Genomic DNA, 24,475 nt, shown 5'->3' with positions numbered 1-24,475 from the left:
CTGCTATCAGACCAGGAAGCACTAAATAAGTGATCAATAAGGGCAACGGAATTCTTCAAGATAAATGACAACCCAGCGCCTCTGCATGTAGCTGGGGACTTTTTTAAGGCGTACACGAGAGGTATTTCGATTAGTATATCTGATCAGAAGAACAAAGAATTTAAGAAGTTGTGGCTGAATTGGAACAGGAGAGGCTTTCCTTAGAAAGGAATCTTAGGGATCAACATCATACAGAGGATTCCAAGGAAGCCCTTTTTAAAGAAATTCAGGATCAGAAGTCCTAGATAGGCCCAGTTCTGCGATCTAGAGTGCGGGCTTGTTGGGAGGCGAGAAGAATAGCACACTATTAGTATAGTGAGAGTGCGGGGAAGTTATTGGTTTGGAAAACTAAAACCCACCTTTTGAGAAATGTGGCGAGGGAGGTAAAATGCAGAAGTACCAGAAAAATCCTGAGGGAAACCAGGTAGATGGAGGAGGTGTTTGTGAAATATTTTGGTTCCCTTTGTACAGATGATCTGAGAGTAATGAAAAGTTTGATTAAGGAGTGACTGGAAGACCGGACACTGGATAAACTTTCAGAGGAGGAGAAGGAAAGTCTAGATCAGGAAATCACATTGGGGGAAGTTCAACAAATGTTAACTAAGAGCAAGAGAGGAAAGGCAGTTTGTCTAGATGGGCTCCTGAATAAATTTTTATATGGCATTGGGGGGGTGCAATAACTTCCTTTATGAACCAACTATTCAGGGGGATTCTGGAAGAAGAGGCCATTCTTCCAATGTCATGGAAAGACGTTATTGTTCATTTGGTCCTAAAACCAGATAAAGGACCTGCAGTCTATGAGTCATACAGACCAATTTCACTTCTGAATTGTGACCGACGGGGGGGTGACTGCAGAGGACCAAAAATGCTTTATGAAATGCAGGTTTATGCATGATCTGTCTCATGAGCTAATAGGGACAATTGATCTAGAACTTGCAAGTAAGGCTCCCCTGGCCATTTTTACTTTAGAGGCTACTAAGGCATTTGATGGAGTAAATTGGCAATATCTGAACACCTTGTTGGGATACTACAACTTGGGCATCAAGTTCTGTAAGACCATACAGGAGATTTATAAAACACCTTCTGCAGGGATCCTGTTAAATGGCAACATAGTGGCAGGTTTTAACTTAACAAGTAGAACCAGGCAGGGCTAGCCACTATCCTGATACTATTCAATTTGTATATTGAGCCCTTTGCAAGCAAGAGCAGAAATGCGAGGGAGATAAAACTCTTCAGGTGTGGCGCTTGGGAAAAAAAAGATAGCTATGTTTGCCTATGATGTGATGATCAGCACAGTGGATGTAGCTCCCAGGTTAGGCAGCTTAGATTGCCTGATAGTGGATTTTGGAAAAGTGTCTGTCTATTAGGCTAATCCATCTAAAGCAGACATGATGGTGTAGAATATGGAGGACAGCAATATCCTAATTAGGTGAGAAATAAAATATTTGGGGGTTAGAATCAGTAGATCACTGATAAGATTACAGAGTTAAACTTTAGTAGGGTTTTAGCAGAGAGAAATACGCTACTAATGAATTGATCCATATGCCCTTGACAATGTATGGGAGAGCTAACCTAATAAAGATGTCTATCCTCCCGAAATGTACCTTTCTTTTTAATGCTATCCCATTGCACTTTAAGAGTATCTGGTTACAAAAAATGGCAGAATCAGTTATTTTATATTGGCTTCCAAAGGTGTTAGAATAGCCAGGAAAATATTATGAGGGAAATAAGGTAAGGGAGGCACTGTGCTGACCCATTTTCAGCTGTATGCTTGGACCTTTCAACTTAAAAACTTCAGTTCTCTAGTGATGGACAAGAGTGGTTACGGGAGCAACTACTTACTCAGTGCAATGATAAAGGAGGTGGTAGGAGGAGGGACTAAGTTTATGTACAAGTATGGTGACACGAGGTACTTTAAGAGGGTAAGATTAAGGGGCAGCCAAGTAATGGAGAGCAAGACGTCTCCCGTATTACAGCAGGTTTGCTCCTGTTTGGGCCTCCACAGGTACCCCAGAGTGCTTGAGAGCAGTCGCGGTTCGCTGGACTCACAAGGGCAGGGGCAGCGCACGAGGGTGGGGAGGGTGGAGCAGGTAACATTTGCTTAAGAAAGAAAAACTTACCTGATCCACCTCTGCTCCGCTCCTCTTTATCCCGTCGCTGCAGGCACAGGCTCCCAGCGCAGCGTCAGGATTGGCTGGGAGCTCCCAGTCAGGCCATTCACAAGCAGACTGGGAGCCTGTGCCTGCTCTTTGCAGCCCAGCGACACAGTGCTGGGCTGGAGACCGCACACTACGCATGTGTGTTCGGCCGGCCCAAGACAGCTGGCCACACACACATGCGCTCTGAGGGGAGTGCACAGTGCACTCTCTTCATTCCCATCATTCACCAGTGCCCCGCCCCTTTCATAACGAAAGGCTAATTAACACAATTTATGATACTTTAGTTGTGAAACGTTTTGTAGCTTCTGCTGCTGGGGGGAAGCGACGCTCCTCCACCCTAACGGAGGAGCCGTTGCTGCTAGAAAGATAGGCTGGCACTTGGATTGAGGAAAGCAGGAATTGAGGAATGGGGATAGGTGCTCCAGGACGGGAAACTGTTCTTGGGAGGAGTTTCAAGAAATGATGGAAGGGACCCTTTCACGTTTTAAATATTATCAGTTACAAAGTTGAGTTTGGGCTTTGGGAAAAGGGACCAGAAGTAAGAACAAGTTGGAGGAGGGATTGATTAAAGGAGCACAGCGGAAGGAGGTGTCAGTATGGTATGGTTACTGATGGATAATCTGGATGGACAAAGGTGCTTACCTGAAACGTTGTTGGAAGACTAGTTTCTGAAGCCACAGATAGCTCAGTTATGGCAACTATCTCTGAGGACTTTGTATAGTGTGGTAAAACCAGCCTATTTGAGAAGAAACCATCTATTCTCCCTCCCCAGAGGGGTTTGGTCACCCAGGAAATTAGCAAGATTGAGAGAGTCAGGAGAGGCCGGGTGTAAGAATTGCAGACAGTACAACGCTGATAATTTCCATATGTTTGTGGCCTGTCCCGGTATACAGACATTTTGGGGAGCGGTTTGTGAAGCTCTGTGTGCTATTTTTCAGTCCTGCCTGAAGGTAAGCACTTTCATGGGATAAATATGGCAACCCTGGAACTCTGACCCGCAGATCACGCTGGAATCATAGAGGGGACTGAAAAAGGACTGCCCAGCTGCCCTTGCACCCTCACAAAGGGAGGCTGCACCGTTGGAAGGACTTCACTTGCTGCATTCTGGGCTAGCAAAGTTTGGACTTTGCATGCGGCTCCTGACTCGAGACAAAGTTGATTCCCAGCCCTAACCTATAGCAGTGACTCCAAGGATCAGTCCTCTGATCTTCTGGAACTAGCACCAGGGACACAAGAGCTGAGGTAGCCTGAACCGACATGTTGGTAGCCACCACAGAAGCTTTGCCACCACTAGTTGCTGGCAACTCAAGAGGACAAATCCGAGATAGCCAAAAGTTGCATCTGAGTCTTCCTGACCCAGGAGTGCTGTCCAAGTCCAGATTTGTTGCATCCGAGGGACACTAGCCCCCACCTAAGAATTTCGCCCCAACTGTGGTGCAGTCTGACCAGTAGCTCAGCATCAGCTGGCCTGCTACAGCAACATGGAGGACTTCGAGGGACCCTGATCTCTATGGCCAAGTTTGGCCCACTTCACCCGTGAATCGAGGAGCACCCAAAAAGGCACCCTCCTCAACCACACCGCAACTGGCGCATCCTTTAAGTATATTTTGCTTGCATTTCTCAACATCAGGACCACTCCATTAAAGTCACAGTGGTTGTGCTGTAAAGTTTGGATTTTGCTTTAAAAATGCTCTGTTGTCCAGGTAACTGTCCAAAGTATCCACCCTTGCCCCCTAGACCACTGTCCTGTCAGAACTCATCACCCAACCTGTGCTGGAGTAGCCATCCTAACAGTTTAAAACTTGTCAAAAGTTTTCAAAGTTTTTGTTGACCAATACCTGTTCGTGTCGCATTTAAAAATCCGTATCTCTGGAGCCCTCTGGTGAATTTTGATCATCAAGGTCTCTAAAAATTCATAAAAATTTAATCTATTTTTATAGAATTTGGTTCTGTTAAATGCTTTATACATAGTTTCTGTGCTAAGCCTTAATGCTCCCAGCCACAGCTACCCTAAGTTGAACTTGAGGTTAGGTAAATGAGCCGGACTGGACCCAAGACAGTATTTGATAGTGGGAGCAATGTCCAGAATTAAAGGGATCTGCATAATGAGCTTAAGGGCCTTATATAGATTGCCCGCCAGTAAGTTGTCTGTGTGGTAGATTTGTATTCCCAGGTATTATTACGTATCACATCTCCACTCAAGTTAGGACTATGTCGAGGTCCCTCTGTCATATTTTAGTAACTGAGATAGTGGGATTAGGCAGGGCTTAGTCCAGTTTACCGTAAGGCCCAATATGTCCCTAACTTTGTCTAGTGTCTCTATCAGAGTTGGGAGTGTATTAGCAGTATCCCACAGATAAATCAAGGTGTTGTCAGCGTATAAGGATATTATGTGCCATCTATCGAAAACTGGTATTCCCCAGTTTTGGCCCTGAAGTCATAGTCCTCATGCCAGCGGCTCCATGCAGGAACAAATATTTGCAGCAAGAGTGGGCATCCTTGTCTGGTGACTCTGTGTATGTCAAAACATTCTGAAATCATCTGTCCCATTTTAATTCTGGCCATCATCAGACTGTATAATGTCCTTATCCAGCTAATATATCTTTGGCCTAGTCCCATCATTTCTATCACCACAAGTAAATATTTCCATCCCAATGTATGAAACACTTTTTCTATATCAAACAAAATCACTAAGGGGGTGATTCTAAGTCTGGCGGGCGGCGGAGGCCGCCCACCAGACTTCCCCCCTCCAGAATACTGCACCGCGGTCGGAAGACCGCTGCGGCTATTCTGTGTTTTACACTGGGCTGGCGGGCGACCGCCAAAAGGCCGCCCGCCAGCCCAGTGTAAAACTACCTTCCCACGAGGACGCCGGCTCAGAATTGAGCCGGCGGAGTGGGAAGGTGCGACGGGTGCAGTTGCACCCGTCGCGAATTTCAGTGTCTGCAAAGCAGACACTGAAATTCTTTTTGGGGCCCTCTTACGGGGGCCCCTGCAGTGCCCATGCCATTGGCATGGGCACTGCAGGGGCCCCCAGGGGCCCCGCGACACCCCATACCGCCATCCTGTTCCTGGCAGGAGAACCGCCAGGAACAGGATGGCGGTATGGGGTGTCAGAATCCTCCATGGCGGCGCAGCTTGCTGCGCCGCCATGGAGGATTCATTTGGGCAGCGGAAAACCGGCGGGAGACCGCCGGTTTTCCACTTCTGACCGCGGCCGAACCGCCGCGGTCAGAATGCCCAGCGGGGCACCGCCAGCCTGTTGGCGGTGCCCCCGTCATTTTAGCCCTGGCGGTCTTGGACCGCCAGGGTTAGAATGACCCCCTAAGTGTTCGCCATTGTCCCTTGATCCAGTACGCATCAGGTCCAGTAGGCTGCGTCTATTAATGAAAGTGTTGCATTCTGTATAAATCTATTTTGATTGGCATATACCAATGTGTTGACTATGGGGAGCAATCTTTTCGCTAGCACTTTCCCCAATATTTTGTCATCCAAGTTTAAAAAAAGTGATAATGGTCTGTAGAATTGCATGTCAAATGGGTCATGCCAAAGTTTAGGGAGCACAACTATCAAAGCTTCCTGTGGTGTGTGTTTCTGGGAGCTGTTCCCCATCCCTTGCTTCATTGTAAACTTCTAGCAGTTTTGGTGAAAGTAATGTGCAATAGGTGGTGTAATACTTTGGAAAGACCGTCAGCACTTATATTATCTGTGTGGAGAGGTTCATCTATTTCAGACTTCTTAAGTGGGTTCAAGCAAGGGAGAAGGACATTGTTTAGATATTCCCGTATTTGGTCAGTAGTGGAGCATTCATCTGCTGCATATAAAGAGCGATCTCATTAAACAAATGCGGCATTGATGCTTGTTGTGTATGAGGCTGTCATTTGTCTTGATGGCTCCAATGGGTGGGCTGGCACGGTCTCCCTGCAGCACCCACCCCAGCAGTTTGCCTGCCCGCTCCCCCTCATCATGTTTTCAAGCAATGTGTTGCCTGTAATCCAGTGCTCCAAGGCCTACCTCTTCAGTATGTTCTCTTCTAAGCTCCTGTTGCCTCTCCACTTTGCCAGCCTGCAGGGGTGTCTCAGTCTCAAGTTGTTGCACAATCTGTTCCGAGTATAGCAACTCTCTATTTAAGGTCTGCCCTACTCCCCATGTAAGAGCGATACAGGACCCACGTAGAAACATCTTGTGGGCGCCTCTCAATCCAGTGGTTTGGACTGAGTTGAGCCTGCATTCATTTAAAAGTTTTGAGCGATATGTGTCGCCACTTCATCATTCAATAGTGTATCTTGCAGTGCCTTGGTCTGAATGCTCCAAGCTTGAATGCTGGATCAGTCTCTTCCCCACCTCAGTGTCATTTGTAGTGGGCAGTGACCCGGTATGGTACACACAAAATGTTCTGTTATGGGCCCAGTTTGTGACTGCACGGAAATAGGTCTAACCTAGTGTGTATGTCGTGTACTGGGGAATAGAATAAGTATTCTTTACTATTGGGGTGTTCCAATCGCCATATGTCATACACCCTCCAACTGTCCATTCAGTGTTGGATGTGATGCTTTACTGTGTGGCAGGTGACTCCTTCCACTGGAGGTAGAGAGCAATCCCTGAGTACGTTGTGACACTTTTGGATGAAATGTGCCTCCTGTAGAAACGCTATATGTGTATGATGCTGTTTAAGGTGGGTATGTACTTGATATCTGTTGGTGAAAGTGACCATGCCCCTCACATTCCATGTCAGAACATTGTAGTGAGATGATAAAGAAATGGTGGGCATTTCCACCTGTCTGTGTCACCGCACCTCTCCTAGGGTCTGTGTTTTTTGAGTCCTTGAAGTGTGAGTCCCCCCAAGTATTCTTTACACCTTTATGTGCATCAGTCAGTTTTGGTTTAATCTGATGGTATCTGTAAAGGCTCCTCTAGTATAAAAACTATTGAAACAACATACCCAATTCCCCCATCCATCAGGACGTCTTCTTTTAGCCCAACCAAGCTAATACTGCATATTGCCATTGCCTGTGTAGGCCACTAGTGTGCAACTCGTGTCTATTATGCTAGAGGTTGGTGCTTGTCAGGACTCTTTGTGGTTCTTGGCCAATTAGGCCCTGATTAATGACTGCAGTGCTCTGGTACTCCTCCTGCACCCCCCAAGCAACCCCCGAGGCATCATATGTTCATCCCAGTTCCAGGTATACCATAGTCAATGAGTGCCCCAAAAGTTTAGATCAAGTCATCTGCCACTTGAGGCATTAGTAATGGGCCCTGTTGGTTCTGTCCAGCTGATGCACTGGTCTCATTGGGGCCTGCGTCAGAGTTCTAATTGCAGGTCAGCAAATGAGTTCTGGCTGTGTTGAGCATCTCCACACCCCCTGAACCTTCTCTTTGGCCACCTGCATGATTGTGGAACGGATGCATGTTTGCCTGTGTTGCCTGCATTTCGTTCATGGTGTCATCCACTCACTGCTCTGCTAATCAGTGGTGGCAGCTGGTGTCTTTATTGAATGCAACCACACCCACGCTTCTTTAGCTGGTTGAAAGACATGCAATGACTTGTCCTCTACGACGTCAGTTTGGCAGGGACTACGAGTGTGTATTTCAGGCCCAGCATGCATGGTTGTTGTTTGACCGCCACACAGGAATTGCGCTGCTGCTGTTCTTCTGCTCATATTCTGAGTAGGTAGTGATAACATTGTCTTCAAACTGCCATGGGCCTTTTGTCTGGTACATTTGCAGGATAACATCTCTGTCTCTGTAGGCGAGGAGCCTTGTGATCACAGATCTCGGCTGGGCTCCCAGGGGTGGAGGTTGCCCTGGTATTAAATGCACCCTTTTTATAGAGAAGAATTTCAGCACCTTCCCAACCAGTACAGTTGACATCAGTCATTGTTCAAGGGAAAGTTCCATGTTTGGGCCCTCAGAACATTCCAGAAAGCCCATGAAGTGAACATTATTGCACCTTGAAAGGCCCTCTGCATCTTCTGCCCACATTGTGAAGATGCTATACAGGTTCTCAGCTCCTGAATTGAGTGTGGAACTCCTTCGGCATGGGTCGCATCATAGTGATGGCAGATTCTGTGTCATCCACTCAGTCCACTAGTTTCCTGTGGTGTGCGTAGAGCAGGTTCTCTCCCAGGGACACCGTGTCTATCTTGGTCTCCAGTGTGGTTTTGGTATCCAGGACTGCTTGTAGTATCCTATCAAGTTTTTCAGAATGCTTTTTAAGGGTAGCCCTGAGGTGGCTCAACCCCCACATCATCTTTTGATGGTGCAGCTCGTTAGTCCATTGTCTTTTTTTGGGTTGGGGTGATTTTTTGGTGTCTTAGGTTTAGCCATTTTACATGCTGTGATGAGTATGGTTCAGGCTTACTACTGTGCACCCCAGCAGGAACAGCCACCTTCAGCCGAGCACTGTATCAGATGCAAACATCCCTCTCTTCTTAATTTCATAAAAGAAGCATCCATGCACACTGACACACATTTGGGGATTATGGTGCAACCTATGTCTAATAGGATAAATCTCATTGCATTTATCACCCTCAAGAGTATCATAGGCTCCTCAGTTGTGTACCGTGATTGTTGCTTTGTGTTCCCATCTCTTTGCTCACCTGTCCTCCCCCCAACACCCTGCCTTCCAGGAAGATCAGGTGGAATGTTGATTCTAGGGGCTTTTATCTCATGAATTTAGGATTGTCATTGTTATTTTATTCCCCATCAAATCTTTCATGTTTGTCATTGAGCCACATTTTCAGGGGGAGGTGGGTTGATTGACTGTGCATGCTCGTCTAGTAGATATTTATATTTGGGCCTGTGTGTAGCCACACTAGTGCTGATTTCTGGGGTTCATGAGAGATTTTGTCTAGCACCAGTACAATATGCTCGAATCTGTGTAGCACTACGCCACCCTGAGCATCAGCAGAAAGCACACAATTACTCATACTTAGATGACAGGTTGGTCAGACACAGCCTTTCTTAATACTCCACACTGCTGCCTTCAGCCATGCTTATCTCTGCATCTGCTCTTTCAGATCTGCTGTGAACAATGGAATGTCTACTCTGACCATGGCACAGTGGCTTTCTTTCATCAAAGTGGAGCTAGACTACTGGCAGGGATAGCATTACCGCTACAGAAGGATTCTGGTTCTTCATTAAGCTTGGTCCGTTGTCATTGTCAACATCAGTTGATGATGCTCTATGTGACTTCATGCACCTAGGTTGTTTCTTTGGTCAATTTGAAGATATGAAGTATTCAAATAAATCCCACTTCCTGCCTGGATGAGTGGTCTCAGACACCCATTTAGCCTTTGTCCTTAACTTCCTCGTGGTCTTGAACATTATAATCATGTGGGGAGTCCGAAGTCTTGGCGGTCTCTCCATCAGGACACTCAGGCCCTCATTATGACAATGGTGATAAATCCCACATTGATGCCGCCAACTTCATGCCGCCGTGGCAGAAATCCGCTCACCATATTATGGCACACACACACCAATCCGACAGAAGACAGCCACACACACAAATCCGCCAGCCCAAAGGTCAGTGATAAAATGGCAGTATCAAAACCCACAGTGTTACGCCAACAGAACAACGTCCACCACATTATGACCCACAATCACCACGGCGGACATTCAACAACACACACCTGACACCCATACACACACCACATCCACACACCCACACCACTATAAAACACACACCCACATTACCCACAACCCTTTACGACTACAAACCATTGGCAACAGAGAGACACCAAGACCACTGACACAACTAGAGCCACACACTACTCACGCACTCCACATCATACACCCCAACACATTACCCAACACACCCTCACCAACAAACCTCACATAACACCCATGGCACCACAAAGACACCCCTGTTTCACAGAGGAGGAGCTAAGGGTCATGGTGGAGGAAATCGTCAGGGTAGAGCCACAGCTATTTGGAGCACAGGTGCTGCAGATATCAACAGCAAGGAAGATGGAGCTATGGCAGAGAATCGTGGACAGGGTCAACGCCGTGGGACAGTACCCTAGAACTAGGGATGACATCAGGAAGAGGTGGAACAACCTACAGGGAAGGTACGTTCCATAGCAGCAAGACACCAGCTCGCTATCCAGAGGACTGGCAGTGGACCCCACCTCCTCCCCAACAACTGATAGCATGGGAGGAGCAAGTTTTGGCAATACTGCATCCTGAGGGCCTGGCCGGAGTCGGAGGAGGACTGGACTCTGGTAAGTCAACTCTCTACTATATCACTCCCCTACCTGCATGCCATCACATACCCTCACCCTCACTCCCATCACTCCACTACATCCCACACACTCCACCATCACATCTCACTAATCCCAGTGCCAAGCCCTGCATGCCGTACCAATGCATGGACACCCCTCACAGCCCTGCATGGACACTCATCACTAAAGCATGCACACCATAGAGAACTAACAATCCCACCATACACTAACATACACAAGTGAAAGCTGGCAGGGCAAATCCAACCATAGAGGGGAAGCCACGGCTGTACAATATGTCAGACACATAAACTATAACACATCATTTATATCCCCACAGGTACCCCAGCCAATGACACTGGAGAGCCAATGACACTGGAGAGGAGGTGCCAGCACTATCCAGTCTCCCAGCTAAAGAGGCCCACAGTGTTGACAGCAACTCTGGTCTTCAGGATCTGGATGACCTACCTGGCCCATCAGGGAACCACTGGACAGCCGGTTCAGGAAACAACACCACAGCACCCACATTTGGAATGCTGCTATTCCTCAAGATAAAGGCATCATGCACCAACCCAGGATACTTAGCATTGACGTGGGAGATGTACTGTTCTGCCAAGCACACCATCTGAACATTCATGGAGTGGAAACTCTTACGATTCCTGAACACCTGTTCATTCTTCTGGGGGGGGGGACAAATGCAATATGTGTTCCACCAGTTGCACCAATTATGTTGGTGATATGTCCCGTTGCATAAAACACAGCCTTCACTGTGGCCAAATCTTCAACCCCGCGAGAAAACAATGTAGCTGCACATGTGTTTTATCAGGGCAGACACACTCTTGTCAGCACGTTTCAGAACATTGGCTGTGACATTCCTGCTGCCAAGCCCACTGTCACTTGGAAAGAACCAGTTGCCAGGAAAGTACTGTTAGCACTTGCACAAGAGGGGGGATGCCAGTGGGGTGACAGATAGCAGAGATCAAGTCTGGCTCCCACTGGGCACACAACTCTGTGATTGTGGCCCTGTCAAGTCTATAGGTGAGGATAAGGTGCCTGTCCTCTGGTGTTGCCAAGTCCACCAGGGGTCTGTACACTATTCAGCCACAATGGTAGGGACCCCCTTGAAATGGTGTACGCCTGTCCTGGTGGAGGGACAGGTGGCAGTGAGGTAATTCCACTGACGTAGTGCACCGCTGCGAGAGGCGGTCGGGAACTGCTGTGCAAGTCCTCATTTGTTAACATTGGGCCCTATGGGGTACAGTGGGCAATGGCGATCTACGCTGGCGATGACCGTATGCACCTTCCGGACAAGACCGCCATTTTCTATCATCTTACTCACTTGCTACCTGACCTTCCATAGGAGAGGACCTACACTGCATGTGCTGCTGTGACCTGTGTCTGGAACCTACCATGACCCGTGTGACTGGGGAAAGGGCCCCAGCCTTCACTTCGGAGGAGTTGGAGAGACTGGTGGATGGGGTCCTACCCCAGTACGGACTGATGTATGGGCCTCTAGACCAACAGGTGAGTACACTGTGGGCTCGATGCATGTGGCATGAATGCATGGAGTTGTGTGTGTGGAGGCCTCGTGTAAGGGGGTGGGTGGATGTCCTTTTGGCGGCGTACAGGTTGTGTGCTGGTGATGATGGGAACGGGTATGGTGGACCATATGTGTAACAGGCTGGACTCGTTGGCTAATGGTATTTTCCTGTGTGTATTGCCTCTGCAGGTCAGCATCCATCAAAAGAAGAGTATATGGCGTGCCATTGCCAAGGAGGTGCGGACCCTGGGGTCTATGGCAGGCGGAGCACCACTGTCACAAATGGTGGGAGGACCTGAGAAGATGGGCACGGAAGATGGCAGAGGCCCAGCTGGGGATGGCCTCTTAACAGGAAAGGGGTGCCCATCGAACCCTGAGCCCCCCGAATGGCCTGCATACTGGCGGTGGCCTATCCAGAGCTGGATGGGTGCTTGAGGGCATCACAGCAGCAACAAGGGCATGAGTCTAGTGCCCATAATTACAACTTACGCATGGTAGGGTGGTATCTGGGTGGTGGATGTGTGTCAGTGGGTGCCCCTAGGCCAGGCGTGACATTGCAGCATAGGTCCTCTGGTGGCTAGGGTTCTGAAGGGATAATCCTGCTACTTAGCTCGTAGGCATCCACTACTGGTCAGGGCTGCTTGGGTCCCAAGTGTGCTGCATTTGCCAGTGCGTGCCCCTCCCCATGCCTTGGTGGATAGCAATATCACTGGTGGTGCAATAGATAGTGCATAGGCCTGTTCCCTGTGTGTGAGGGTGCTGTGTACCTCAACAGTGGTGCTGGTGTAGCCACTGACCCTGTGTATCCTTCGTCTCTTCCCCCCCTTTCTTGTTTTGTCATCCTGTCCTTATGTGCATTAGCATCATCTGGCGGAGGAGCAGAGGCACCGGTGATGGAGGGAGCTGCATCCCACAGGACCCAGGAGGCAGAGTCCACCGACGCTGAGGGCACCAGTGGGACAGAGGGCGAGGGGAGCACCACGGCGAAGACTAGAGGGGACACTTCAGACACAGAAACCTCCTCCGATGGAAGCTCCCTGGTTGTGGCGGACACTTCTGTGACCACCCCAGCTACAGGTACATCTGCCAACCCTGTATCAGCACTGCCCTATCAGCAGCCCCTCAGCGAGTTGCCCGTGCCCGCTCACGCAGGAGGGTGGGCATCTCCTTCGCCCCAGGCACCTCAGGCCCTGCCCCAGTGAGCCCTGCTGCCCCGAGTGAGGTGGCTAATGACCTCCTGAGATCCATCTCTGTAGGGCAGTCAACCATTGTGAATGCCATCCAGGGGCTGGCAGCCCAGATGCAACAATCTAATGCATTCCTGGAGGGCATTCACACTGGATTGGTGGCCCAACAGAGATTGATTCAGGCTCTGACCTCCTCTCTGATGGCAACCATTGTCCCAGTTTCTACCGCCCCCCTCCAACTTCCACTGCTCAGTTCCATTCTCCTCAACCCCAACCCATCCCAGGCACACATACAGACAAGCATGCACACAAGACAACACCCAAGAGTGTCACAGGCAAACACAAGCACCACGCTTCATCCCACAGGAACTCACACAAACACCATCCAGTTGCAGACACAACAACATCCACTATTTCCACCGTGTCCCCCTCTTCCTCCCACCTAGTTAAGTCCACACTCACACCTGCATGCACTACATCATCATCCACTACCAGCATCATCACCACACCAAGCAGAACTCACACCTCACTGGCAGACACCTCCACAACATCCATGCACATGTCCCTTGTGTCCTCTCCCACTATGTCTGTCTTCCCCTCCTAAAGTACACAAACTCAAGCACTCAGACACCCAACAGCCATCCCCCTCACAACAGCACACAGCCCATCCACCTGCACCCAAATCCAGCAGGCAGACACCTCCAACAACCACTCCCTCATCCACCACTCCCAGTCCTTCTCCCCCTCCCCGCCCCAATGTCCCTTACAAACTGTTCCTATCCACCATTGACCTCTTCCCAACTCTCCCACCACCCCACCGCCCTGCACGTATGGCCAGGGTATTATGAACCCAGCCAAGCACCTCACCCACAGTCCATGGGCCCAGTTCCATCTGCACCCACTCGTGGTGGAAAGGAATCCAGGCCACATTTACTGAAGGGGAAGGAGCCTGAACCAACCAGCCTAAAGGGGAAGGAACCTTTACCAGCAGGCAAGAAGGGGAAGGAGCCAGCAGCTGCCACCCGAAAGGCCAAGGAGCCTGCACCAGCCGTCAGTAAGACCAAGAAGCCTGCACCAGCATGCAGGAAGGCCAAGGAACCTGCACCAGCAGGCAAGATGGGCAAGGAGCCTGCAACAGCAGAAAAGAAGGGAAAGGAGCCTGCAACAGCAGGCAGGAAGGGCAAGGAGCCTGGGCCAGCAGCTGTGATGGAGCCCCCACCACCAACCATGGTTGTGCATCAATCCGAGGGTGCAGGGGATGTGCAGGAGCCTCCCACCACCAGCAGCACCACCACACTGCATCCGTCAGAGGGTGCAGGGGATGTGCAGGAGCCTCCCACCACCAGCAGCACCACCACAGTGCATCCATCCACCAACACAGTGCAGCCGTTACCACCGAGGGCGCAATGTAATCCTACGTCCATGGGCTGCTGTGCAACCTATCCACTCCAGAACCAGTGGGCAAGTCACCCACTCGAGAGACTGTGGCCCATCAATCCCCAGGACAAAGCACAGGGCATGTTGCCCCCTCCAGAACCAGTGGACAAGACACCCACATGAGAGACTGTGGCCCATCACTCCCCAGGACAAAGCACGGGCATGTTGCCCCCTCCAGAACCAGTGGGCAAGACACCCACTCATGAGACTGTTGCCCATCACTCCCTAGGACTGAGGACAGGGCATGTTTCCCCCTCCAGAACCAGTGGGCAAGACACCCACTCGAGAGACTGTGGCCCATCACTCCCCAGGACCGAGCACAGGGCATGTTGCCCTTCCAGAACCAGTGGGCAAGACACCCACTCAAGAGACTGTGGCCCATCACTCCCCAGGACAGAGCACAGGGCATTCTGTCCCCTCCAGAACCAGTGGTCTTGTTTCAGCTCCCGTCTGAGGTACTCCCCCACCCACTCCCTTCCCCCTGAGGTGCCTGCCTATTTACCAGCTGATGCCCCTGCAGTGTTCTCTCTGTGTTGATGCAGGTGACAAGTGGGGCCTTGGACTTTGGCCTGCGGCCATGTGGCCCAAGCAAAAAGAGGACTGGGCTGTGTCCATTGTTCTGTACATTTGTATATATCTGTTACATTGCCTAAATTATTATTTCTACTGTGTTGAGCTTATTACAATAACTTTGGTAAATTATTTTTGTCCTTGCATTATTCAGCCGATTTAGGGGGATTAACTTGTTTTCTTGTGCAGCTGGTTGTGTGTATGGTGTGTGTGCGGTGTGTTTGGTGCATGTGTGTGTGTCACTCTTGTTTCCCCCCTCCCTTTTGTGCTAGGCGGCTGTACTCACCGTTGTCGTCTTCGCCGGCGTTGGTGTTCATGGTGGAGCAGACGTAGAATATCATCGGGAAGACTTGCAGTTCGGATTCCTTGGCAGCGTGGTTCTTCCCTGTGTCTCCAAAGGTAAGTCCTTTCACTTCTGAGGTCTGTTTCTGCCAGGCTTTTGATGTCGTTGGTACTGCCCTGGCGGTTTGCTAGGTCACAATATGGTGGGCGGAACTTTGACTTCCACCTGGCTGTAGGCGGCTACCACCGAGGTGGCTGTTATTTCCGCCCTGGCGGTCGGTTTGGTACATTGGCTGTCTTTTGGAGATCTTTCCTCCATGGTCATATTTGGCAGTAGTTACCGCCAGCCTGTTGGCGGTATAACCGCCACTTTATCACCGACTGCCAGGGTCGTAATGACGCCCTTAGTGCTCATAACTCTGTCCCTATCTACTTCCTGAAATTCAGTTAGAATTCAGGTTTAAGCCTTTTCTAGCCTTGCAAACCTTTCCTCAATGCCTGCTGGTCAAAACTATTGATCTTCAAAGATAGCATCCCAGGAATGTTTAGATCAATAGGCAGGATCATTATTCTTACATCAGATATGGCACTTGGCGATTCACTTTTGCAACTGTGTGCCTGCTGATGGAATGTAGTTCATCATTGTGCATCTAGTGTGAGCATCCACCACGCAAATAGACAACCTGAGGGGACAAACTTCACATGCATGGGAGCTATTAATTCGGGGTCACATTTCTCTAATTTAGTTATTGGTTGACTACGGCACTATGTCTATTAATGCACAAAAAAGAGTGTGCAATTTGAGTCTTCTGACAAGTTCTGAATTTACCTTTCCCCTCTTTCCGTCCTTCCAGTGTTTCCCTAATTAATTGTCTAGTTGAGAGCACCACTTGATTTGTCTCAAACTACTTTTAGTTCTCAGATTTGATCAGTCTGGGAGCAGAGTTTTATCAATGTTTTGCAGACATAATGGATCTCCTCTCGCATCGAGGTCTGATGCCTGCTCCATTCTATCTCTAGTTCATCATAGTCATATGATACCCAAGAGTCCTACTTAAGGCCATTAAGGATATCTGTTTCGCCTGCTGTCATGGGAAGTGTAATTGGAGTCAATACAATACAATACAGCTGGCTGGTGTTTGACCAGTGGGCCTTGCTGATGTCCATTTGCCCTGTGTGTGTCAGATGGTGTATTTTTATTTGCTTCCCACAGGGTTTTGTCAGGATTGAAGTGTAGTCCTGCCGGTTCCCTGTGGCTTCTATTGGGGTCTACATGAACTCTGATGTAATAGGATGAAAGTTCAGTTACATGTTTTCCTATGTAGTAGTTCGGACCATTTGAGACCTTGTTTTCAACCTTTCAGTTTGAACGTCTAATATGCACATTACTCTTGACATACAAGATGTGTAGCTAAGGAAACCTCTTGCTACTTCTGCCGAGCAGCCTACTGAAATATGTAGCAACTCTGCTGATTAGAGGAGCCCTGTTCTCTCCCAGAAGAGCCTCATTAACTCTCATAAGCACCAAATTGTCCTGTCCTCATGTGGGATAATTCACTCCTTATGCCTTTGTTGAGAATTGCCTTGGACGAGAACTAGGATTACAGTTAAGAAAAGTTTATTTCTTCGCAGATCCCTGCTTAAAGATTTTTTCACCTGGTTTTCATGTGCTGCTTTATGTTAAGTGTTTTTTCTTTGTTTAGTAAATGCTTTAAAATGTATTTCATGTTAATTTTATGTTTAGCTTTACAGTGCAGTTGTTGTTTGACCTTATGTGATTAACAGAAAAAAGCAGCACCCACATGTTGACTATGTTGAGTGCAGCACTTTACTAGACAGAGATTGTATCCTTCCACTGAAAAGAATGCTTGTGTTGCAGATTTTTATATTTTGGAAAGTTCAATACAGCAGTTTGCTATGGTGAGAATCCAGTGATAAAAGCTGCAGCCACAATAGGTTATAATGAAATGTTATCATAGTATTGTACGTAAAGGTGAGCTTATTGCGAAAAACATATCTCCGTGTTCAGCATTTTTTGCTCGGGTGGCTGGTGCACCAGTCTTTTGCTCACTCCAAACATATGTGTTGGTGCCAAGAATTTGTATTTAACAGGATCCCTGTGAGTTTGCTTGCAGCAGGTTTGTCTGAACCCACTTGATGCATGCACTCCCTTTAGGACATTGTGAGAGAGATATTGCAGGCGGCCCTGGAAAGGTTTGTGCCTTACCTGTCTCAAACCGTTCAAGATGGTCAGGATGCACCCAAGTACTTGATTTCGACTGGCCTGAACACTAACAATTGTTCGGGGCAAGTAGTGGGCACTAGCATGGTGTTCCATCATCATGCTGGTCTGACGTCCACAGGCTTTTCTGGTGATGGCCTTTTGATGAATCCTGCCTTTTTGGCAAAAAAAGTGGATCTCACCCTAGAGCGATTCAATAAAGGCCAGACCAAAGCATGCTCTTTGGGCCTATTCACACCTGCCAGACAGTTCCCTCATCAGTTTCTGCTTTTCTGAGGCTACTCTAGGGATTTTGCAATTAGGCAACTCCAGGCCTTGGACCCCCACTGTATTCCTCTCAGCCCCTCACTGCATTCCTCTCAACTCTTTCGTGGCCAGAGACAGGGATTAGGCAGACAGTGTACAGATCAACATAGACCGCTACCTTCCCAGTCTCCCACCTCTGCAGAAGCAGCCTCCAAGCCATTTTAGTTTACCTTCAGTGGCATATGACAGCCTTTTGGAAAGCAGAAGCAGATGGTTTCTGCAAGGGTGGCAAGTTATCACATCAGACTGATGAGCCCTTCAGATCATTTAATTGGGTTATGCCATTCCATTCCTTTCTGACTGGCCGCATCTTAACCCACAAAGGTTTTCAGAGGAGCACCTGTTCATCTTGTTGCAAGAGGTGTGAGCTCTTTTGTCAAAATGGGCCAAAAAGACAGCACTTGTCTTGGAAATAGGTTGAGGATGCCAGTATTTCCCTACGTCGACGACTGGTCATGTGCTCACAGTTAAACTCAGTCATAGACCTCTTTTAGAGGAACCTCTTCATATTTTTGGGGTTAACAACATGCTGAGGTCGCACCTGATTTCTTTGCAGAAGCACCCTTTCATAGGAGCCATCTCGGATACGGTGCAGTTCTGGGCCTTCCCTACTTCAGGGCCTTCAGGCTATGATCATGATGTTTTAGCCTAGTCCTGGGTCCCACTGCAAGTGGTTCTGACATTTCTGGGCCTATTGGCCTCCTGCTTGTTGACTATGGCATATTTGAGCTCTTCAATGGGATCTGAAGTATCACTGGGCCAGGCGCAAGGGAAACCTGTTGGATTCCACCCAGGTTTTGTCAGAGACTGCAAAAGATTTGCTATGGTGTCTGCTCAACTGCAGTTGGACCAGCACCAGATGCCTCTCCCTTCCTCACCCAGAGCTGTTGGTAGTGACGGCTGTATTTGACAGAAACTTCTAGACTTACCTTAAAAGTATCCCCAGGCTTCAGACTGCATCTGGAAAATGTTTTGTGAGCAGTACCCCTACTCGTTGGTAGGTGGCTCCACGTGGCTTCCCTGTCCACACCAGAAGTATTGTGTGCAGTGCATATATAGGTGCCACCCCAGCGTGCTGCCATCAGTTCTTTACTTTCCACACCAGCCAGCGCAAATCCAGAGAAGAGCTACTCCAGTCACTTTTTGACTGACCTTTTCAACCTTTTGTCAAAGATTTTCTGAGACATTGTCTCTTGGTGTGGCAAGGATGTCTATGAAGAAGGCTTGTTTCAAGCCATGTGGTGCTCGTCACTGGCAAATGCCTGTCAAGATCTGTGTCGATTGCCATGCCATTCACCCCAAGGCATTGATGGTGCAGTCCCTCGAGTATCTTGCGTGTCAACGTGCGACGCTGCGAAGGTCTCAATCCCGGTCGAGTGAAAGGTCCAGGGATTGGTTGCAGAACCATCAATCATCGTCCCAGTCGAAGTCCTCTGGACGTTCAGATAATTCCTACAAGAAGAAGAAAAACAAGAAGTCAAAGATGTCTTTGACTTCACCACATCAGTCGAAGTCATCCAAAGAGACAAGGGAAAGTCAGCATTCAAGGCCTGGCTCCATGGTTGAGCCTGTGCTTGGGTTGTCTCTGCTCCTTACCAAGTTGTCTTGGACCCCTGCCCAACACAGTGAGTTTTATGAGGCCATGCATCTCATATTTGAGCAACCCTTCCCTGCTGCTGCATCCTCGGGCTCCGCAGGGTCAAAAGGGGCCCCTACTGGTTTTCTGACTGTGTGTTCACTCCCTGGTGCCACTTGGGCCCCTTGGATCTATAGATGGATCTGGACCAATGCTGGTTAGAGCCCCTTGACTGTTCTCTGCCGCAGTCACACTGCCGACGTCCCCGGCACCAACCCCATTCTTATCCCCGACTCCAACACAGACCTGGTTGGGTGTCGTCCAGCGCTGGCTCCAATGCAGACTAGAGGCATTCCATCCAGGCTGGAGCCTGAGCACTATTCCTCTGGGCTTATACTTGGGTAAGATTGGAAAGGGGCCACTGGACCTTTATGAATACCAGCTCTTAGACCTCAATGAAGGCAACTGGTGTTAGGATTTGGCAATTGCCAATGGATTGGACACCTCCCTCCCCCAGATACCAGCATGGCCTCTTGTCGTGGGGGGAGGGATCCTCATTTGCAATGGTTGTGAAGAAGGCAGCTGAGGTCCTAGACCTTTAGCTTTCCTCTGTGGCTATCTGGGGGTGTTTTAGCCAGGAGTTGCCCCCCTGAACTGCTTTTCCCTTTTAATGAAGCCCTCACAGATGTCCTACTCAGAGCATGGTTCAAGACCTGTGCAGGGGCTCCTGTGAATAGGACAATTTCCTGCTACCTTCACGGCTGCCCAAACGACCCCGATTTCCTCACCCAACACCTCACCCCGGGGAGCTTTGTGGTCCAAGCCTCCAATTCCAGACTAAATTGTGGCTTGTTACCTACCACTCCACCGGGCAGGGAATCCAAGAGGTTGGGTACCTTAGGAAAGAAGATGTTTTCTTTCGTCAGCCTGGCACTGCATTTGGTGAACACTTTTTGCCATTTGGGCCAATACCTCCACTCACTCTGGGACTTGGTTGCACATGTGCAGCCTATTGTCTTGTAGGAGGCCCGAGCCATACTGTCCGAAGTTATTGCTAATGAAGGAAGTAGCTAAGTTTACCATTCGCTGTGGGCTTAATATGACTTACTCACTGGGCAGAACAGTTTCTTCATCAGTGGCCCTCAGGCTCCACACCTGGTTGAGAACTACTGGCTTTTTAGGGAATGTTCAGGTCTCGCTCATGGACATGCCCTTTGATGGCTCCCGTCTATAAGGAGAAATGGCGGACTGAGCACTAGAGTGCTTCAAGGACAGCAGACCGATGGCCAGGTCCTTGGGTCTTTTTGTGGCCCCTTGCTAACCCCGGTCCGCATTTCCCTCCTTTCATGGCCACGGGAGGGGCTTCCAGCCAAATCTGCGCCCACCCAGCCACCATAGCCATGGGTCAGGTAGTCAGAGGTTAGGTCAGCCCAGCACTCCTTTGCGAGCCTCTAACCCTTTTTAGTTTGCCCTCTGACCATCGTGGTCACTGAGTCGGCGGCCGGATACGACATCACCTGCACCACTGGAGATCGGTAACATCCAACTGATGGGTTCTCTAGATTTTCTGAAGGGGCTATTCCCTCCCCTTCCACCAGGAAGTAGCGGCTATTTGGCCAAAGGAGCCATAGAGAGGGTACCTGCATCAGAAGTTGGTCATGGTTGTTATTTGCGCTACTTTCTGGTGCCCAAGAAAGACAGAGGCCTTTGTCCCATTCTAGACCTGTGCCCTCTCAATTTCTTCCTGAGAAAGGAGAAATTCAAAATGCTCATGCTCGCTCAAGTCCTGTCTGCCCTGGACCTTTTAGACTGGATGGTAGGATTGGAATTGGACTTGCAGGACCCATGATTCCACATCTCCTTCCTGCCAGCTCACAGTGAGCCACGAGCACTTTCAGTTCACCATGCTCCCTCTTGGCTTTACCAGCACCCCTTGGATGTTCAGTGTGGTGATGGTGGTGGTTGCAGCCATTTGAAAAAATCAGGTTTACCAGTCTTCCTTTATCATGACTGGCTGTTGAAGGCCGGTGTGTCCCAGGCAGTCCTATCCCACCCCCAGACTATGGTAACTGTAGTAGCAGCTGAGCCCATTTCAGTTCTTGGCTCATTTGGGCTGAGAGACTACGGCAGACCTCCTGCACCTGCTAGGATTCACTATCAATGTGCCAAAGTCACACCAGACCCTTTCTTAAGCACTTCCTTTCATCTGAGCTGTTTTGGTCACAATCCAGTTTCGTGCTTATCCTCCCAAACAGTCCAGGATATGCAGGCTATGATACCAGTGTTTCAGCCTCTATCCTGGATCTCGGTGAGACTGACTGAGGCTGCTGGGCTTCATGGCTTCCAGTATCCTAGTTGTGACACATGCCCACAGGCATATGAGGACTCTACAATAGAAAACGAAGTTCCAGTAGTCACAACATCGGAAGAATCTCTCCAACATGGTCCAGATCTCGGAGGGCACTGCAAAAGATCTACAGTGGTGGTTAACAATCCGTGATTGGGTCAGAGGCAGATCCTGCTCCCTTCCCCAGCAAGATCTGAGTGTAGGGACAGATGCGTCACTCCTGGGCTGAGGCGCCACCTGGGAGAGGTGGAGATCAGAAGCCTCTTGTTTCCAGCAGAATCCAGACTCCACATCAACCTGTTGGAACTTAGAGAGATTCGACTGGCATTGAAAGCCTTTCTACTCTCCATCACGGGAAAGCTAATGCAGGTGTTCATGGGCAACAACACCCCCATGAGGTAATGCAACAAACAGAGTGGGATGGGTTTGTGTACCCTCTGTCAAGAGCCCTACGTCTCTGGACATGGCTGGAACTTCAGGTCATTTCCCTGGTGGATCAACACCTGGCAGGATCTCTGAATGCCAGAGCAGACAATCTCAGCCAAAGATCGCTAGTGGATCACGAATGGTGTCTCCATCCAGAGGTGGTTCAAGGTCTCTTTCAGCAGTGGGAAGAACCTTGTTAGATTTGTGTGCTACTGCCAAGAATATGCAATTTCAGCACTTCTGCATGCTGGAATGTTTAAGACAGCTCTCGCTCTGAGGCACTTTTGGTTGCATGTGGAGCTCAGGCCTCATGGACGCCTTTCCGCCCATAACACTCCTGTCCAGAGTTCTCAGGAAGATCAGGAACACGTGGGCCCAAGTAATTCTTGTGGCTCTGGACCTGGCTCGGAGAGTCTGGTATCCTGAGCTGTTGAGCATGGTCATCGGTGCTCCGATCATGGTGCCCCTTTGGGAGGACCTTCGGTCACAGCGGCAGGGGAGGGTTCTTCACCTGAACCTGTCAATGCTTGGCCTTCATGCATGGAGATTGAGCTGCAACAGTTGACAGGTACCGACCTTCCGTCGGAAGTCTGTAATGTCATCTTGACAGCCAGCACCCCTCCACCAAGATGGTATACGCCTGCTGTTGGGACAAGTTGGTGGCATGGTGTGCAGAAAAACATATTTACCCCATTCTCAGGCCCTTCTGCTTAGTCTTTCTCTACCTTTCGGCATTTCTGCAGTTGCCAGATCAGCCATCCTTTGTTCCCACCTTTACCCTTCTTCATTTCTCAGTGGGACCTCAATTTTGACATTTTCAATGTAAGCTCCTTTTGAGTTGTTACACAACTGTCCTATCAGGTTCTTTACTATCAGAATGGCTTTTCTACTGACAATAACCTCTGCATGGAGGGTGAGTGAGCTCCAGGCTTTGTCATCTAATCCTCGATCTTCCCAGACAAGCTGGTCCTTCACAGTAGACCTTCCTTCCTCCCAAAAGTAGTCACTCCCTTTCATGTAGGCCAGTTCCTCACCCTGCCTGCCTTTTACTCTCTGCCTCATCACTCTAAGGGAGTGGAGCAACTCCACCAGATGGACCCAAAAAGAGCATTGTTATTCTACTTTGACTCTCAACAGAGTTCCAGGTGGACGAGTTACCCTTCTGTGTGTATGGCGAAGGCAGAAAAGGAGGGCAGCATAGAAACGGATCATCTCTTGATGGATCATGCTCTGTGTCAAAATCTGCTTTGCACTGGTAAGGAAGCAACCCCTTGAGGGTTTGTGTGCTCATTCCACCACAGCCAAGGCTGCAACCACTGCCCATATCAGATGAATGTTACTTACTTTTTATTTATAAAAGTTCCCACCCTGGAGTAGGGCATATCCTTCTTCATGTCTGGACTATGATGGTTGGTATAAGACCTCACCATAACTGTAGATACATAGATGAACTTGGGCTCAGCCATCTTCTGCCAGTAGTCTGTTCAACTGTCATTCACATTCTCCCATGACAGTATGCAGCAAGGGGCAGTAGCTGAGCCCATTTCAGTTCTTGGCTTAGTTGGGCTGAGTAACTGCTTTTTGACCCTATTGTGTGTGTACATTTTATGAAAATGAATGTGCTTCAGAGTCAGGAATGGTGTCCCAGTCCTTCATGCTTCAGTAACAAATTTCTCTTTTTAAAAGTCAGAACCTCTTTCTGGGGACCATGGAGCATGCAAGGCTATAGGGCCCAACCACGGGGGTTGAGGTCGTTTACTCCTGTTGTCCCGGGGCCCTACATACTGTGGATTCTGAGGAACTAGACCAAGTACCTCTTCCGCCCTTGACTGTCAGGGTTGCATGTTCCGAGCATTCCTAGGCTCTATTGGGGGAGGGGGAGGAGGAGGGAGGGCAGTGATGGATACAGAATAGTGAACACGGTCTTACAACTCAACATGTGCACAGCAGCAACAATAAATTATTTACCAGCTAAATAATCACATTTATGACACAAGAGAAGTATTTTATTTATTCTGCTATCCATATGAAGGAAAAAATGCCATCCACAACCAATTACACCCTCCAATCTGGACTCTAATGTTTCTTTTCAGGTTCCTTGTCTATCTCACTCCTTGTGTTAAAGATCAGGACATCCAAACTGTG

The sequence above is a fragment of the Pleurodeles waltl genome, chromosome 7, assembly GCF_031143425.1.
Source record: "Pleurodeles waltl isolate 20211129_DDA chromosome 7, aPleWal1.hap1.20221129, whole genome shotgun sequence".
Taxonomy (NCBI): domain Eukaryota; kingdom Metazoa; phylum Chordata; class Amphibia; order Caudata; family Salamandridae; genus Pleurodeles; species Pleurodeles waltl.
The sequence above is the reverse complement of the archived record's forward strand: the minus strand, read 5'-3'. Positions refer to the sequence as shown.